A 17,488-nucleotide genomic window follows, 5' to 3' on the forward strand; every position below is an offset into this window, starting at 1 on the left:
ATACTTTCAAGTATCGGACGGTATCGCTCAACACTAAACATAACCCAAAATGCTACCCTGTGAAGCACAGTAACTACATGTTTGGTCAAGGCTAGAAACAAACATGTGGCAACCATTTGCAGTATAATGTTGAGGTTTACAGTTGCTAATTGGACAATTAAAACAACTATTCAAAAATTATAATGTGTCCTTTATTCAAAAGATGAAAAAGAAAAAAATAACATCCCCATGTCTTTACAAAAAATGATGTGAGAAGGAAGGCTTGTTCGTTTAACATCCTAAAAGCAATCTGCAACAGTTCGCCCTAATCAGGTGACATGGACAGGTCTAATTTTGTACTATACTGAAGCAACAAGAAATTATGCACAAAAATCTACACATATTTTTTCTTTTGACATTTAAAACTCCAAAAAATATGACTTGCATATCTTACAAGCCAGGAAGCACACTTTCTGTAACATGAAAACCTTGGTTTTATGATTTTATTAAATAGCAAAAATAGGACAGATGGGCATTAAAATGCACTCCTTGTTTGCAATGTGTGTTAAGGTGTTGTTACTGCAGTATATGTCAATTCATAGTCAAACTGACTATTCAGGTCCAGCACTTTCCTATATCATTTAAATCTTTGGATTGTTATTTACAGATGAGACTAGCTCTCCCATTTTCAATATGCTTCCGCGCTGCAGTAGTATATCACGAGGTTCAAGCATTTTTCTATCCCTATGTGGAATAAGCAGCGCACTCTGACCTTCTATCTCTACACTGCTCAGGCATAAAAAAGAACACCTGGGCTAGCCCCCATCTTTTATACCAGCTGTGAAAGTCTCCCTGATTAGCTGAGGTAGACCGTGTATTGTGATAGCTGCAAGGCATCATGGGGACGGTTGCTCGGCATTGCCTGATGACATAAGTTCACTCTGTAAGTCGCAAGCAGCCTGTGAAATGGCATATATATTTTATGATCTTTGATAATTGAAATACAGTTTTCAAATTCATGTAGACCTGAGAATTTCAGGAAATTTGACTCAAGTCACTCCTCCAAGAATTGATCCACTAATCTCTACAGTAGATGTAATTATTGATTTGATTGTAGGAGGAATCAGAATACAATTGTTTGCAACATTTTAACATCTTTTTCTTTTCTCTTTTTGTCCTTCATTTTATGAATATCTACAATGGACTTACTGAACTTGGCTAATCCTTATCTGACCAAGGACTCTTAGTAGCTTTGAATTTCTTAGAGCTGCTTTTACATCCTTGTTCCTTAAGGTATAAATAAATGGATTTAAAAATGGGATAATGACAATATATATCAGGGCAAGGAATTTGTCATGTTAACTACCTTTAGGCTTAGCATATATGATAATACCTGAGCTGTAGAACAAGGAGGCTACAATGAGGTGAGATGAACAGGTGGAGAAGGCTTTCTTCTTGCCTCTGTTGCTTTTAATCTTTGAGATTAGGGTAATGATGTGAATATAAAATCCTAAAATGGTCAGGAATGGAAGAACACTGGCAAATATAGTTGCTGAACTTGTAACGAGGTTGCTGACTATGGGATTAGAACATGCTAGATTCTGCAATGGAGCAAAATCACAGAAGAAATGGTTGACTTCATTGGGTCCACAAAAATCCAGTTCAGCTGTAAATATCGTAGGTATGGCAATAATGAAACATCCAACAACCCAAGGGGCAACTGCAAGTTCAATACAATGAGTCTGGGTCATTATCCTGTAATAATGCAAAGGTTTGTTAATGGCTAAGTCCCGATCAAAAGCCATAACTATTAGAAGATAACATTCTGCTACTCCCAAAGAATCAAATGTATACAACTGGGCAAAGCATCCAATGAATGATATCTTCCTGTTTGCTGCTATTAAAGTAGCTAGAAGTTTAGGAACGGTGACAGATACAAATATTATTTCCAAAAGAGCAAAGGTGCCAATAAAAAAATACATTGGAGTATGAAGTGAGCGCTCATATCTTACTAAGGCAAGTATGACACTGTTCCCCGCAACACACGATACATAAGCCAATAGTATAAATGCGAAAAGTAAAATCTGTAGGCTCTGTAGATCGGAAAATGCCATAAGAACAAATTCTGTAACTGTGGTCTTATTAATTTTATTGGTTCTGTAAAGTACAAATCCCTGAAAAAAAATTGCAAAAACAGTTAGGAAAACTATAACAAAAAAAAATACTTTCAAATGAACTTTCTCAGCTTGATAATTCCTTGGTAAAACAATAAGGCCGCCGTCACACTTGCGAGTTTTACGTACGTAAGAGAAAAGAAACTACGTGCGTAAAACTCGCATAACATACGGCACAATGATTCTCAATGGGTCTAGCCCTATCAGCCGTATATTACGGATCCGTAATATACGGCGTTCTACGGCCGCACAAAATTGCAGCATGCTGCGTTTGTCAGCGTATTGCGCAAAAAATACGCCAATGCAAGTCTATGGGAGAGCGTATAATACGGAATGCATACGGACCATGCGTGTGCCTTGCGAGAAATACGCTACTCACTGGCAGATGTCCGGAAATGTCCAAAGGCCTCAATCAGGCAGGTGAGACATGCTAATTAGCTGAAAAAGCCAGACAGTGAACCCGGAAGTCTGTGGCACGCCTCCACGGAGTGAGATTCAGCATGGCCAGCATAATTAATGTAGACATGCTGATCATTTTGGTCCAAGAGAGGCCTGTGATCTGGGACCAAAGAGACCCCAACTATGCCAACCGGGCCCAAAAAGAGGCAGCATGGAGGAGCGTGTGTGGGTCCCTCTTCCCACATTATGAGCAGCAGCCACGTGCGGCCCAGCGACAAATAAGTAAGTACACCCATGTTTGAAATGTAATATTCTTGTGAAACAGCAGGCCCTTACTACTTTGAATTTCTAAACAAGAATTTATAAATTAATCCAGAAAGAAATAGAAAGCACACCAGTAGATACATGGTGTTGTACATGATAAACGGATTTCAGTAATGTTTTGAACAGATGTCCCTTACTAACAGTGTTTCCCAGTAATTGTGCTTTCTGGGATAGAGGGTAGCGGACTCTATCCTTGTGGCCTTGCTTCATAATTGTGTGAGTTTTTCAAATTTAATACTAAATGTGCTCCACAAATGCCTATTTCTATGCTACACTTAAATCTGTGTAGTCAATTACACCTTGTGTGAGCACTCTGCATAATGGTCTAATCAATGTGTTTAATTTCTGTTGTTTCAGTGGGTGATGTTACAACAAGGTGGCGGAGTATCCGTGACCAGTATAGGAGGCAGAGGCAGCAGCGGGAGAGAAGTGGAGCCGGGGCACGTCCTAAAAAACGGAAATACGTGTATTTTGACCGGCTAACCTTTTTGAACCCCAGCATGGACCTCAGGCCGTAAGTAAAAACATCACAACCTTTTTTAATTTTTGAAGTTGGAGAAATGATTACAAATAAAATTTAAACTAAATAAATTTTTCTTTTTCAGAACACAGTCTAACCTCACTGACAGGGAGACAGGGTCTGACTCTGAACTGGTCATTGACCCAGTTGGTGAAGGTGAAGAGGTGGCTGGTCCATCTGCTGCTCCCTCAGGCTCCATCCCTCCAGGATCCTCCTCATCTGGCCAGCCAGCTCCAGCTGCAGCAGAACAACACCAAGAGGCCCCACAGTTTGCATCAGCAGCATCATCAGCAGCAGCAGCACCACCACCTAGCCAGGATGACCCTGGAAATAGCAGCAGCCCTACTGTTGCCCTGGAGCGATCCCCACAGGCTACAGTCAGACCACAGCGTTCACGCCGCAGGAGAGAGCTTCTCCAAAGCAGGAGAAACGTGGATGCTGGGGTCATGAACTATTTGGCACGGGTTCGAGAGGATGATGGGAAGGAGAGATTTACACGTAGCCTTGCCCAGTACTTACGGTCCATAGAGCGGGAGTTGAGGCTTCGTGTGAGAGGGTGTTTTCAGATCCTTATTGATGCATGCACCCCCCCAAATAACCCATACAATCTCTTGCACATGATTGAACAGTGGCAGATGTCACCAGAAAATATTCTGCGGCCTCAGAGATTACAAGGCATGCATGCTCAACAAGGATCTGAAGCACCCCCTCCACGTCAGCCAACACCTCAACCCCAACCCACAATGAACCCACAATGGCAACCTCAGCACCATATGGCGGGATATCAGCAACCATCCCAATATGGACACTTGTCCACACCCAGTGCTGGAGGCTGGTCCCAACCTGGGTTTGGACAATATGGTCATTTTGGGTTGGGGTATGATTCCCGCCCATATGGTCATCAACATCAGGGGTATCTCCAAAATCCTGTCCTCACTCTTCAAAGTGCCCAGCATCATAGCAGGCCTAATGTCCCTCAGGCCACTACCACATCCGCACAGGGTGCTGGACAATTGGGCCTACAAAGGCCACCTGATGCTGACCCTGAGCAATTAACATCTCCAGCACCTACCTACTAGGACTTGTAATTTTTTTTGTTTTCTTTTTGTTTGGTTTTTAAATTTTAATTTAACCATTTTGTTTATTTTTGATCTTTGATTTGTATACACAATATTGTGTTTGCTTGTGCTTACATAGCAATCTTGAATGAAGATGTTGTTCCTAATTTTTATGGCCACAAAAAACTGTGGAATTTAGAAAAAAAAAATGGTTATGACAAAACAATAACCAACCCCCCAAAAAAGTTACATAAGTAAAATTTTCGTTAATAACAATCAAACTCTGGATGCGCTCTATTCATTCTTACATCACACACATGATATGCTCATAACCATATGTGAAATAATTAAATACAGCAGACCTAGTTTCAAAATTGGGAAACCAAAAATTTATATATCTAACTAATTACACATGCAAAATTGCATAGTCTTGCCAGGGAGTAGCACCTTGAGGAGTCAAAAAATAATTTGTCAAGACATCCCGAATTTTGAGGCCAGAAAGTGGACGACGCGGAGGAGGGACATATGGGGTAGGCCTACTAACATTGCTCATGAGGTGATCTTCAAAATTTGGAGAGGAACAATCATGTATTCTGGTGAAATTATGTAGAATAACACAGGCTTTGATCGCTTCATTGATTGTAGCCTCACTCAGCTGAATGGCAGACTGAAGAACCCGCCATTTGGCTACAAGAATCCCAAAGGCGCACTCAACCAGTCTCCGTGCCCTGGCAAGTCTCAAATTAAACACCCTCCGCCGGTGGTCAAGGTTGCGCCAGGGGTAAGGCCTCATGACGTGCCTCGTCAGTTGGAATGCCTCATCTCCAACCAAAACAAAAGGCACTGCTTCCGCATTGGAGCCTGGGAGTTGTTGTGGTGGTGGGAGGTTCAACTGGTTGTCACGTAGCCGCCGACCCATTATGGACGAATTGAAGACCCTAGAGTCTCCAGTTCGCCCATAGGCCCCAATGTCTACAATTATAAACCTGTAGTTACTGTCAGCAACTGCTAACAGAACTACAGAGAAAAACTGCTTATAATTGTAGAATTGGGAACCAGAGTTCAGCGGCTTACGCACCCTGATATGTTTCACATCCACAGCTCCAATGTAGTTAGGGAAGTCACAAGTATTTTTGAAACCAGTGGCGATTTTGAGCCAATCATCCTGTTTGGGCTCAGGCATAACAACTTCCTGAAGTTTCTGCCATATTTGGGAACAGGTTGTCCTAACAATGCCTGATATTGTCGACCGCCCAATCAGAAACTCCAGGTGTAGACCCGCATAGGACAAGCCTGTGGACAGGAAGCTGAAATACAAGAAATATTTTAAAAAAACATTAACATGAGGACTAAGAAAACATGAAGAAGCACAAGTGTATATTTCATTTACTATGACATTATTTACAATATAAAAAGGTTCATTTAACATTCTTACTATACTAGAATATTAACACCATTTTTTGTGATGTGCTTGTGGCTTCATGTCCAAATAAAGTTAATGAAACATAGTAGGACACAACACATTTAAAAAAAAAAAAAAACATACAGTTTGTGCAAATGTTGAATACATACCATAAGGTTAGGAGCAGACGCTCCTCAGCAGAGATGGCTTTTCTCATGCAGGTGTCCTGATAGGTGAGCCCAGGACGTAAGATCTCCAACAACATGTCAAAAGTCCTGATGGACATGCGACTATACAGGTAAAACTTGTCAGGATGTGCCCTCAAAGCTGAATATAGTCTCTGGAAATGTCCTTTACTCTGGCGTTGGGTCAATAGAGGATGTACCCACAATCTTCGTCTCCTCCTTCGCGGATCAACATTGACCGGATATGGCTGGCCAAAGCGACGAGACAACACCCAGTGAAGCAACACCCGCTGAGTTGTGCTTAAATACACATGGTCAGTCATGTTTGTAAGGTCAAAGCAACACAGCCAAAATATGCTAGAGAACATATAGGGCAGATGGGAGGGGTCCACCTGTTGTAGAGGGCTTAAATAGTGTGGTTAATGATGGTTTAAATGATTTGCAGGCCTGAAAACCATTAAATGTCCATTTTGTGATGGTGCGTGAAAAATACGCCATACGGATCACATACGGATTACACACGCACAAGCACATGTGCAAAATACGCGACCACACCTAAGCAACGCATTAACTACGGAAGTAGATTTCGGGGACATTTTGGCATATTGAACGCGTAGTACGGACGTATAATACGTTCCGTATTGTCTTACGCCAAGTGTGACGCGGCCTAAAGCTTCTATGATTAATTGATATTGAAGTGGCTTTGGAAGCTTATGTTGTTTCACTCAAGTCATTAAGGGTGTGTCATTTTTGCATACAAGAGAAAATTCAGGTTCGTAAATGTTGATAAAATTCTAATAACGTATTATTAACTATCAAAAAACTACTGTACATAAACACCTGACCGTATGATAAAACCCAGATCACTGGAAAAAAATGTAAGTTCAGAAGTTTTCAGAGGAATAAATTAATAAATAATCTTGTTAGGTAGACATCTATTGGTATGAATAGTCATCTTTTTTTTCTCTGCAATCAGGAAACTAAAGAGTTAGATTTGTTTTAGGATGTTGTTGCGGTGCCCCAGGGTCCTCGTCGTCGCAGTAGTGTCGCTTTCCTCCAGGGAGAGTGATACTACGTTTGGAGGCAAGGAAGGATAACTGCATCCAGGGACCACAAACATGCAACACTTCACACTCCAGGCCACCAGGGGGAGCTTTTGCTCCTATTTACTTGGTCACTCCCCATATATATAACTGGTAGTCTGTAGGAAAAGTTAGTTAGTTGCTGGCTGAGCATAGTTCAGTTAGTTCCAGACAGCTGTCTGAGGAGGAGAGAAGGTTCACGGAGCTGTGCATGCCCACAGAGCTGCAGCTCCCAGAAAGAGACATTTAAGGCTGAATTGTTTGCAGCGAGCGAGCAGGAGAGGAAGCATTGGAGAGGATACCAGAAGGGGACCAGCCCCGAGCAGGCTGCCTCCTTCTGAGGTGCAGAAACACCAGTAGCCAGAACACCAAGGTTGTGAGAACCTCTACGCCTTACATTAGAGACCGGCCAGACAGCTAATAGCACGTTACCTGTCCACACCTACACCCAGGAGGCATGGTGCCACCCCAGAGAGCCGGGTCATCAAAGAGATCTTATAAACAGGCTCATAAACAGGCTCAAGTCACCAGTCATACGGGTTTTGTCCTATCCGGGAGACAGAGAGAGAGATAACATCTGTGAGGACCTTATGTGAAGCTTAGCAGTAAGGGACTACAACATTACAGCTCAAAGGAAGGCTTTTATTCTCCACCTGGACAAGGGGACTCTGGACTTGCCTCCAAACCGGCTGGACCCTACCTGCCCTGTGGTCTGGTGCCCTGGACTGTGGATGCCAGAATCTTCAGTAAAGGTAAAGGGACCCCTTAAAGCAGCATTGGTCACCCTGACCGAATACCACAGGTGGCATCATGAACATAAACTCTATCCCTTTAAAGACCTTTCCCCTTTTACATTGGCGCCCTGGGCCACGGACCGGGTCGCAGTCACCATGACATCCCCCTGTGAACCGCAGGACCCAGTACCGATTACCCCTAGCCCACGGGGTGACTCATTGTCTGCAAACCACCATAAAAGTAATAAATGATGAGACTCTTGGTAGAAGAATGTTTTCCCACCCAGGGAGAGCAGAAAGATGCACATGAACATAGATATCAGTTTACTGTCAGCCATGAAGTCAACAGGTAAAGAGTTTGATGGTTTCACATTCTCTGAAGACGCAACATGTTTATTTGAAAAAAGGTGTACATTTGTCACTTGCAACAATTGGTATATACATGCACCAATTTGTCGACACTTAAAATAACTTGCTGGCAGTCTCCTCAGCAGCTCTTTCCTTATTCTGTAACAATGTGGGTTATTTTCTTAACAGTTCACCTTCACAGTGTCGGTCTCAACCCCTTTCTCATTCACCTTTCTTTAGCAGCAATGAATTTAGTAGCTTGTCCAGAACATTGCATACGCTTGCGACCAACACTTCACACTTACTGTGTCCTAGTCCCTAACACAAACTGTTTTTTTTTGTCTCTGGCATTCCTCTTCATACTTAGTACATAAGGTGTCATTTTCCGGACTATTCTGGTATGGCTACTCAGTGCCCATCTTGGATGGCTAATCTCTCACATAATAAAGAATAAACCTCTATGCTCTAATGTAAGTGGATTGATCTTCTAGTAGAACAAACACTAAATGCAGTTAAGGTTAGAGCTTCCTAAGTGGCACCTGAATTGTGAGTGCTACTCACTCCCACCTGCTAGCTAACTAAGATACAAGCATTTACTCATACATTGCAACACTTCTCTGCATTTCTGCATGTCCTTAACTTCTAATGGCAGGAGAAACTTTGGAAAAGTAGAATCCAGCTACATTTGGGCAGATGGGTGGATATGGTGCAAGCCCAAGATGGAGGCAGGCACACCTCCAAACAGCATAGTGCAAGAAAAGTTAGGTGGTTAAATGATATTCTAATGATTCTGCCTTGGCGGTGTATGGCTGCTTCTATCTTGATTTTGCACCATAGCCAGGTGATTGCTAATTAGAATAGGGCATATCTTGAATCTACTTTCAACAAGTTTAACTGAGGACTAAACACAGAGAAGTTTAAGTTTGTTTAGTGTAGCTTCTCATCTGAAAGAGGTTATATTGTTGCTGGTAAATGGTTTCACGTGCTACGATAAAAATTGTCATTAAAGGAGTTTTCTGGTTTTGGAAAAACTCTGTCCCCTGGTTGAAATTTGTTGTAAAAAACAAACTGGACTGTACTCACCATCCATGGGTCCAGCTATGAGTTTCTGTTGCTGCGCCTGGTCTCTGCCATTGTCAGCCGCCCCTATGCTACATCAGGAACATTGCATCCAATGAGTGAGCCAAGTGGCTCTGCCTGAAGTGATGGCATGAACCACTCAGATCAGCTGAGCTCTCTGATTGGCCACAACACTTTTAATATGGCTGCAGTCTGCAGAGACAACTGGTCCTCCAATGAGAATCACCTGCTGATAAAACACTGATTTTATCAAACAGCAAAAGACAGCCTAGTAAATGATACATCTCTTAAATCAAGGTCTCTACTCCTACACTATGCTGCTCTCAGATTACATACAAACAACCGACTGACAAATTATTTTTAAAGGAATTACACAAATACTTCCACTCTTATGATCATTCTATTATCTCTGATATCTCTGATTCTACCAGGTTCAGAAACCTTGGATTTTCTGGATTTTCCACACCACAAACTGCATCCAATACAGTACTATGTAAGTGACCATGAAATGTTAAAAATACAATGTTATCAATTGTTCTTTTTTTCTTAGTGAAATTTATCATTATAATTGCAAAAAGGTAAAATCCGTGATGTTAATATTTACACATCACAATACACAAAGAATCTGATAGAAGAAAGTAACAATTGTATTTACCTCTGATTTATTCTCCATATTTATATGCAAGCAATGTTGTTTGGTGACAGCGCATTATCTTCTCGTAGTTCATAAAGTCTGAGATCAAATATAACGGTGATCCTCTCTACTTATAATGAGCTGAATTGGAAAGGGAGTAGCAGGAAAAAATCCCGAGGGGAAGATTTTCCACTTGAGACTTGGCAGACTGAGATAGGAGTTTTTAATGAAGGAGCTAAAAATTGTATCAAGCACTTTATTTATAACATAATTTCCCATATTTTCCAATCTGTCTATATTAGTAACTCATAGGAGCTCCATACTCTGCATCAAACACAGCACTTCTACTTGAAAGCAATGCTGCTAAGGGAGCACAACTTTGTAATATGGGATGACCTGGGCAGAGCACATGAGAAAAACCTTTTGTGCCTCCGTTTAAGATCGGAGACACTAAAAGGCACAGCATGGGCCTTAAGTAGGCAATGGGCCAAATATTTAAGAGTTGTGTGATTAAATTGTAATGTAGGTCATGCTGAAGTGCACAAGCGTTAGCTTTAGACCGTCGTATGTGGCACAGCTCCTAAACATTTGATGCTGGACTTTCTCATGACCATTAGACCCCTTTTGAACTGGAGAGATTGAGCTGTTTGTTTCTGATCGAAGTTAAATTGCACCAGGCCATATTTGGAAAACTTCCTATTTTCCTCCTTATTGTTGCATGTGCCATGGGTGTTCCTTTTACTGTCCAGGACTCTTCTTAACAGCTAAATTTAGAAAATATTACAAAAGGTCTATCACATTTACTGTATGTGTTATTGTGAAATTACTGAGAGGGGCTACCAAGCCTACCAAGGATTATTGTCAGTAATCTCATAGCTACACTCATCTTGGATAGGAAGTCACTGTCTTTCTAGGTCTCTTTTAGCTTAGTCATATTGCCTTTTTCAGATTTTTTGGTGGATGCTACTGTCGGAATTCCATACTATGATGTGTTCAAACCCCAGCTTCCAAACTGACCTTCAGGGTCAACAATTACACTGCACCGTTCTTGTTTACTTTCCATCTACAGTATGTCTCTTATTCATGCAGTGGTCTGTTTCCAAATGTTCGCCTTGCGTAAAAGGAATGCAAATGCATTTAAACATAATAGAACAAATGTTTTTTGACCTGGTTTGATTAGGACCTTCGAGAGTTCTTTAAAATCTAACCATCATCAATTCCACACTAATCATGTTGATTTGGTGGTAAGATTTTAAGTGTGGTGAGTGTGGCAGCGTGGCAGTCAAATTGATAGGGGCACCCTGAAACAGGACACAAGTAGAGATCTAAAAAAGGTGGAGGGCAAAGTATTTAGAGCAGTTTCTACATTGAAAAAACAACCAGACAAGTCAGAAATGATGATGATTTGTGGTGGAAAGGACCTAGGAACAGGGTCTGGAGGATACTTTTTAGACAAAAGTTGGTCCTGATCTACAGTGCTGATGCCACCATACCAATCTGCTGATAGCAAAGAGGTATTGTAATAAGAGAAGGAGGGTAGCATTAGGAATACAGAGCAGGGCAAATGTCCATTCAAAAGATTTTCCAGAGGCAAACCTTCTTCTGTGGTCAGCTTGGGTTGCAACTGCTAGTGGAGAAGTCTCAAAAGCGCCTGAATGCCCTGGTCATAGTGTCATCATTTCAGGTGAAGTAATTCTTCACTGTGTTCATGGATGACCAATCTATTGCAGTGTGGAGGCTATACAGCCAGAAAATAAGCCAAAGACATCCTGGCGCAAGTTGTCTAGGAACTATGGATCTACATCAGCACATGAAGAGGTACTACCTGTCCACATGCTAAAAACTAACAGGGTAGCAAAATGAGCTATGCTCCTCTTCATCATCCTCTTTTGGATAGCAAGATGGCAACCTCAGTTAGTGCCTGGTCATTATCACATCCCTATAATCAATACCATTTTCAACAACTTTACATACTCTTACTCCATGGCATAGTCATTTATCCAGATTTGTGAACAGGAAAAATATTCAGATTGTCCATTTGTGTGAAAACTCATCTCCTATGTGTTCAAATTCAAAACAGTTTCTATCCCTCTTAAATTATATTGTCTTCTATGAAATTATGGTATGTGATCAGCCTTCATGGACATTACAGAACTACCGCTGTCCTTTGAACTAAGCCACCTTTGTGTTGGCCACTCATTGAAATTGTCTATGTGTTGCAAGGTTGGGGGCATAACAGGCTGGTGGAGTGTTATTTTTTGTCACTATCTGCCTGGATCAGAAAATATGATCAAAACAGCAATCAAAACATGATTCTTCGTTAGCCATTGTCTAACTACTATGGTAGCCATAGAAAACAAAATATATTGTTGGTAGGGAAGGCAGTGAAACGTGAATGAATTGTCATCATCCAGACCCATGCCTGGACCACAGGTTGGGGCAAGTGAATTGTGAGGAGAGCATGAAATTCTGGGGAGAGCAGGAAATTCCTGCACTAGAGGAGAAAATTCTGTCCTTATAGGAGGAAATTTCAGTCATTCTTCTGGACTTACAGTCACTTATTCTAGTCTGCCTGATCACTTAAATGGGATTTTTTTTGCCGCTTATTTTAAGTTAAAAGCATAAAGAACCTGTGAGTTCAACATGTCATTAAACAGCTTGTATGATAACACCAGTGGCCTTGTTACCCAAAACCATATATGTTGAGGACACTAACTTTAACATTACCAAAGCTATATTTGCATTAAAGAGCTTGAAACAGAAGATGTTTGATACTGTCTAGATGAGTCTTTTCTAGGTAATTAGAGGCTTTAAAAGAAACCTGTCAGCTGATTTATGCTGCCAAAACCATGGATATCATGAATTAAAACCTGATTACATGATTGCAGCCACATATATTTTATTTAAAATGCTCTGGCATTTCAGAGAAGATGTAGTTAGAAGTTATGGTTCAGGACCGTAGTTGGGAATGAGACTATTAAAGTTGTACTCCTTGACCCAGAGAGCAGACATGATGTTGGAAACTGTGGAAAGATAGTCACTTGTTCTGTAGTACAGCAGAAGTAAGGTCAGGGGATGACATGTATAGTTCTACAGGTCCTTCTCAAAAAATTAGCATATAGTGTTAAATTTCATTATTTACCATAATGTAATGATTACAATTAAACTTTCATATATTATAGATTCATTATCCACCAACTGAAATTTGTCAGGTCTTTTATTGTTTTAATACTGATGATTTTGGCATACAACTCCTGATAACCCAAAAAACCTGTCTCAATAAATTAGCATATTTCACCCATCCAATCAAATAAAAGTGTTTTTTAATAACAAACAAAAAAACCAACAAATAATAATGTTCAGTTATGCACTCAATACTTGGTCGGGAATCCTTTGGCAGAAATGACTGCTTCAATGCGGCGTGGCATGGAGGCAATCAGCCTGTGACACTGCTGAGATGTTATGGAGGCCCAGGATGCTTCAATAGCGGCCTTAAGCTCATCCAGAGTGTTGGGTCTTGCGTCTCTCAACTTTCTCTTCACAATATCCCACAGATTCTCTATGGGGTTCAGGTCAGGAGAGTTGGCAGGCCAATTGAGCACAGTAATACCATGGTCAGTAAACCATTTACCAGTGGTTTTGGCACTGTGAGCAGGTGCCAGGTCGTGCTGAAAAATGAAATCTTCATCTCCATAAAGCATTTCAGCCGATGGAAGCATGAAGTGCTCCAAAATCTCCTGATAGCTAGCTGCATTGACCCTGCCCTTGATGAAACACAGTGGACCAACACCAGCAGCTGACATGGCACCCCACACCATCACTGACTGTGGGTACTTGACACTGGACTTCAGGCATTTTGGCATTTCCTTCTCCCCAGTCTTCCTCCAGACTCTGGCACCTTGATTTCCGAATGACATGCAAAATTTGCTTTCATCCGAAAAAAGTACTTGGGACCACTTAGCAACAGTCCAGTGCTGCTTCTCTGTAGCCCGGGTCAGGCGCCTCTGCCGCTGTTTATGGTTCAAAAGTGGCTTTACCTGGGGAATGCGGCACCTGTAGCCCATTTCCTGCACACGCCTGTGCACGGTGGCTCTGGATGTTTCCACACCAGACTCAGTCCACTGCTTCCTCAGGTTCCCCAAGGTCTGGAATCGGTCCTTCTCCACAATCTTCCTCAGGGTCCGGTCTCCTCTTCTCGTTGTACAGCGTTTTCTGCCACATTGTTTCCTTCCAACAGACTTACCATTGAGGTGCCTTGATACAGCACTCTGGGAACAGCCTATTTGTTGAGAAATTTCTTTCTGGGTCTTACCCTCTTGCTTGAGGGTGTCAATGATGGCCTTCTTGACATCTGTCAGGTCGCTAGTCTTACCCATGATGGGGGTTTTGAGTAACGAACCAGGCAGGGAGTTTATAAAAGCCTCAGGTATCTTTTGCATGTGTTTAGAGTTAATTAGTTGATTCAGAAGATTAGGGTAATAGGTCGTTTAGAGAACCTTTTCTTGATATGCTAATTTATTGAGACAGGTTTTTTGGGTTATCAGGAGTTGTATGCCAAAATCATCAGTATTAAAACAATAAAAGACCTGACAAATTTCAGTTGGTGGATAATGAATCTATAATATATGAAAGTTTAATTGTAATCATTACATTATGGTAAATAATGAAATTTAACACTATATGCTAATTTTTTGAGAAGGACCTGTATGTCATTCAAGGAATGCTGCTGGAGAGATCAGCGCAAATAGGGTCTTATCCAACACAAAGTGAATTGATATAATCAAATTCTACTCACCAGATGGAGCTTATAATAAAGCACATAAAGAAATCCGCTGCGGCAGATCCACAAGTCAAGAAGCGGCCATGCTGTATACAGATCAAGGGGTAAATGTGTATATGGTCCGTGCTACTGAATAATCGTATGTCCAAATGTATTTCGCATAAAGAATGGTGGTTTATTCAATGCGTTTCGAAGTCTAAGTGACTTCTTCATCAGGAAAATTGGTATTCGTGCGGTATTTCCTAACGAAAAAGTCACTTAGACTTTGAAACGCGTTGAATAAACCACCATTCTTTCTGCAAAATATGTTTGGACAAACAATTATTCAGCAGCGCGGACCATATCCACATTAACCCCTTCATCTAGTTGTATGTCATTAGCACACAGATTCTACTGAAAGCCAAATTTGCTGACGATGTGTCCAATTGTGGCAATGTAGAGAGAGAAGAGAATAGGGCCAAGAACTGAACCTTGAGGGACACCAATAGTGAGAGGCAGAGGAGAAGAAATGGAGCCAGCGAAGGATACACTGAAGGAGAGGTCAGAAAGATAAGAAGAGAACCAGGAGAGAACGGTGTCCTTTAGGCCTATTGATTGGAGAACAGAGAGTAGTAGATGGTGGTTAATAGTGCCGAAAGCTGCAGAGAGGTCAAGAATAATGAGCATGTAAAAAAAGCAAATATACAGAGTATGGGTATAGAACAGCCTTGGAAACGTAAAATGGCACCAAAGACGCTAGAATGAGCCCCTTGAGAATGGTACTGACTCTGCCGCCATGTTGTGCTTCTCCTCTCTTTGAGTAGTATAAGCTGTATACTTTAGATTGACAATATTGATTTTAGTATGAGATATTATCAAGTCCTCTTACAGAAAATACCCTTAAAACATAACATTTTATAATAATCGTTAAAGACACCCTCCCTCTATGTAAATATATCATAAATGGCGTATGTATTTGTGTCACAAATGTTTTTCTGATGAATTCACAATTCCTCAAAATCCGATCAGTAACCAGCCATAAATGTTAAAACAAAAACGGGCCTAATAGTTCCTGTAAATTCTTTGGGCAGATCCCTGCCTTGCAGCAGAGGTTGGCACGCTACGTTTGACACCAATGGAATGCCCACTCATCAAGGACTATCCCTTTATGTCCCTTCATTGCCCTAGGCATAGATCCTATTTAATTGAGCATACGGGACCATATATAATATTTCCTCCACTGTATCTTTTTCTGATATAAGTATTTGATCCCTTGCTGATTTTGTAAGTTTGCCCACTGACAAAGATATGAACAGTCTACAATTTTAAGGGTAGGTTAATTTTAATATTGACAAATAGAATACAAAAAACTAAATCCAGAAAATCACATTGTATAAATTATATACATTTATTTGCATTTTGCAGTGATTTGTTCTCTCTGGCAAACAAGACTTAATACTTGGCGGCAAAACCCTTGTTGGCAGACACAGCAGTCAGACATTTTTTGTAGTTGATGATGAGGTTAATGTACTTGTCAGGAAGAATTTTGGTCCACTCCTCTTTGCAGAACATCTTTAAATCATTAAGATTTTGAGGCTGTCGCTTGGTAACTCGGAGCTTCAACTCCCTCCATAATTTTTTTATGGCATTAAGGTATGGAGACTAGTTAGACCACTCCATGATCTTAATGTGCTTCATTTTGAGCCACTCCTTTGTTGCCTTGGCTGTATGTTTTGGGTCATTGTCTTGCTGGAAGACCCAGCCACAACCCATTTTTAATGTCCTGGCATAGGGAAGGAGTTTGTCACTCAGGATTTTAGGGTACATAGCTCCATTTATTCTCCCATTGATGCAGTGAAGTAGTCCTGTGCCCTAAGAAGAGAAACAACCCCAAAAAATTATGTTTCCACCTTCATGCTTGACAGTAGGGATGGGGTTCTTTGGGTCATAGGCAGCATTTCTCTTCTTCCAAGCATGCTGAGTTGAGTTAATGCCAAAGACCTCAATTTTTGTCTCATCTGACCACAGTACCTTCTCCCAATCACTCACAGAATCATTCAGATGTTCATTCGCAAACTTCAGATGTGTCTGCACATGTGCCTTCTTGAGCAGGGGGACCTTGCGGGCACTGCAGGATTTTAAACCTTTATGTCGTAATGTGTTACCAACGGTTTTCTTGGTGACTGTGGTCCCATCTGCCTTGAGATCATTAACAAGTTCCCCATGTGTAGTTTTAGGCTCATCTCTCACCTTCCTCATGATCAAGGATACCTCAAGAGGTTAGATTTTGCATGATGCCTCAGATTGATGTCGATTGACAGTCATTTTGAATTTCTCCCATTTACTTACTACTGCACCAACAGTTGTCTCCTTCTCGCCTAGCATCTTAGTTATGGTTTTGGAGCTCATTTCAGCTTTTTGCAGGTCTACAATCTTGTCCCTGACATCCTTAGAAAGCTGTTTCGACTTACCCATGTTATAGAGGCTAGAGTCTGACTGATTAATTGAGTCTGTGGACAGGAGTCTTTTATAATGGTGACTATGTAGGACAGCTGTCTTTAACCCTTTCTGGCATTGGACATACTATTCCAACCATGTGAGCTGGGACTTAATTCCCATGGATGGAATAGTACGTCCAATGCGATCAGCTGCATTCCCGGGGGGAGCGCGGGTGATCGCGGCAGGGTGTCAGTTTATTCTCACAGCTAACACCCGGCACTAAGTGCCAGGAGCAGTCACGGACTGCTCCCGGCACTTTAACCCCCAGAACACTGTGATCAAACAAGATCACAGCATCCCAGTGGCATAGA

The 17,488-nt window shown here is 41.4% G+C and overlaps 1 pseudogene; it reads right to left on the bottom strand.

Moving 5' to 3' along the window:
- Positions 1-1,184: 1,184 nt before the first annotated feature.
- Positions 1,185-17,153, bottom strand: LOC138637582 (olfactory receptor 6N1-like; annotated as a pseudogene).
- Positions 17,154-17,488: the final 335 nt, after the last annotated feature.

The sequence above is a fragment of the Ranitomeya imitator genome, chromosome 1, assembly GCF_032444005.1.
Source record: "Ranitomeya imitator isolate aRanImi1 chromosome 1, aRanImi1.pri, whole genome shotgun sequence".
Classification (NCBI taxonomy): domain Eukaryota; kingdom Metazoa; phylum Chordata; class Amphibia; order Anura; family Dendrobatidae; genus Ranitomeya; species Ranitomeya imitator.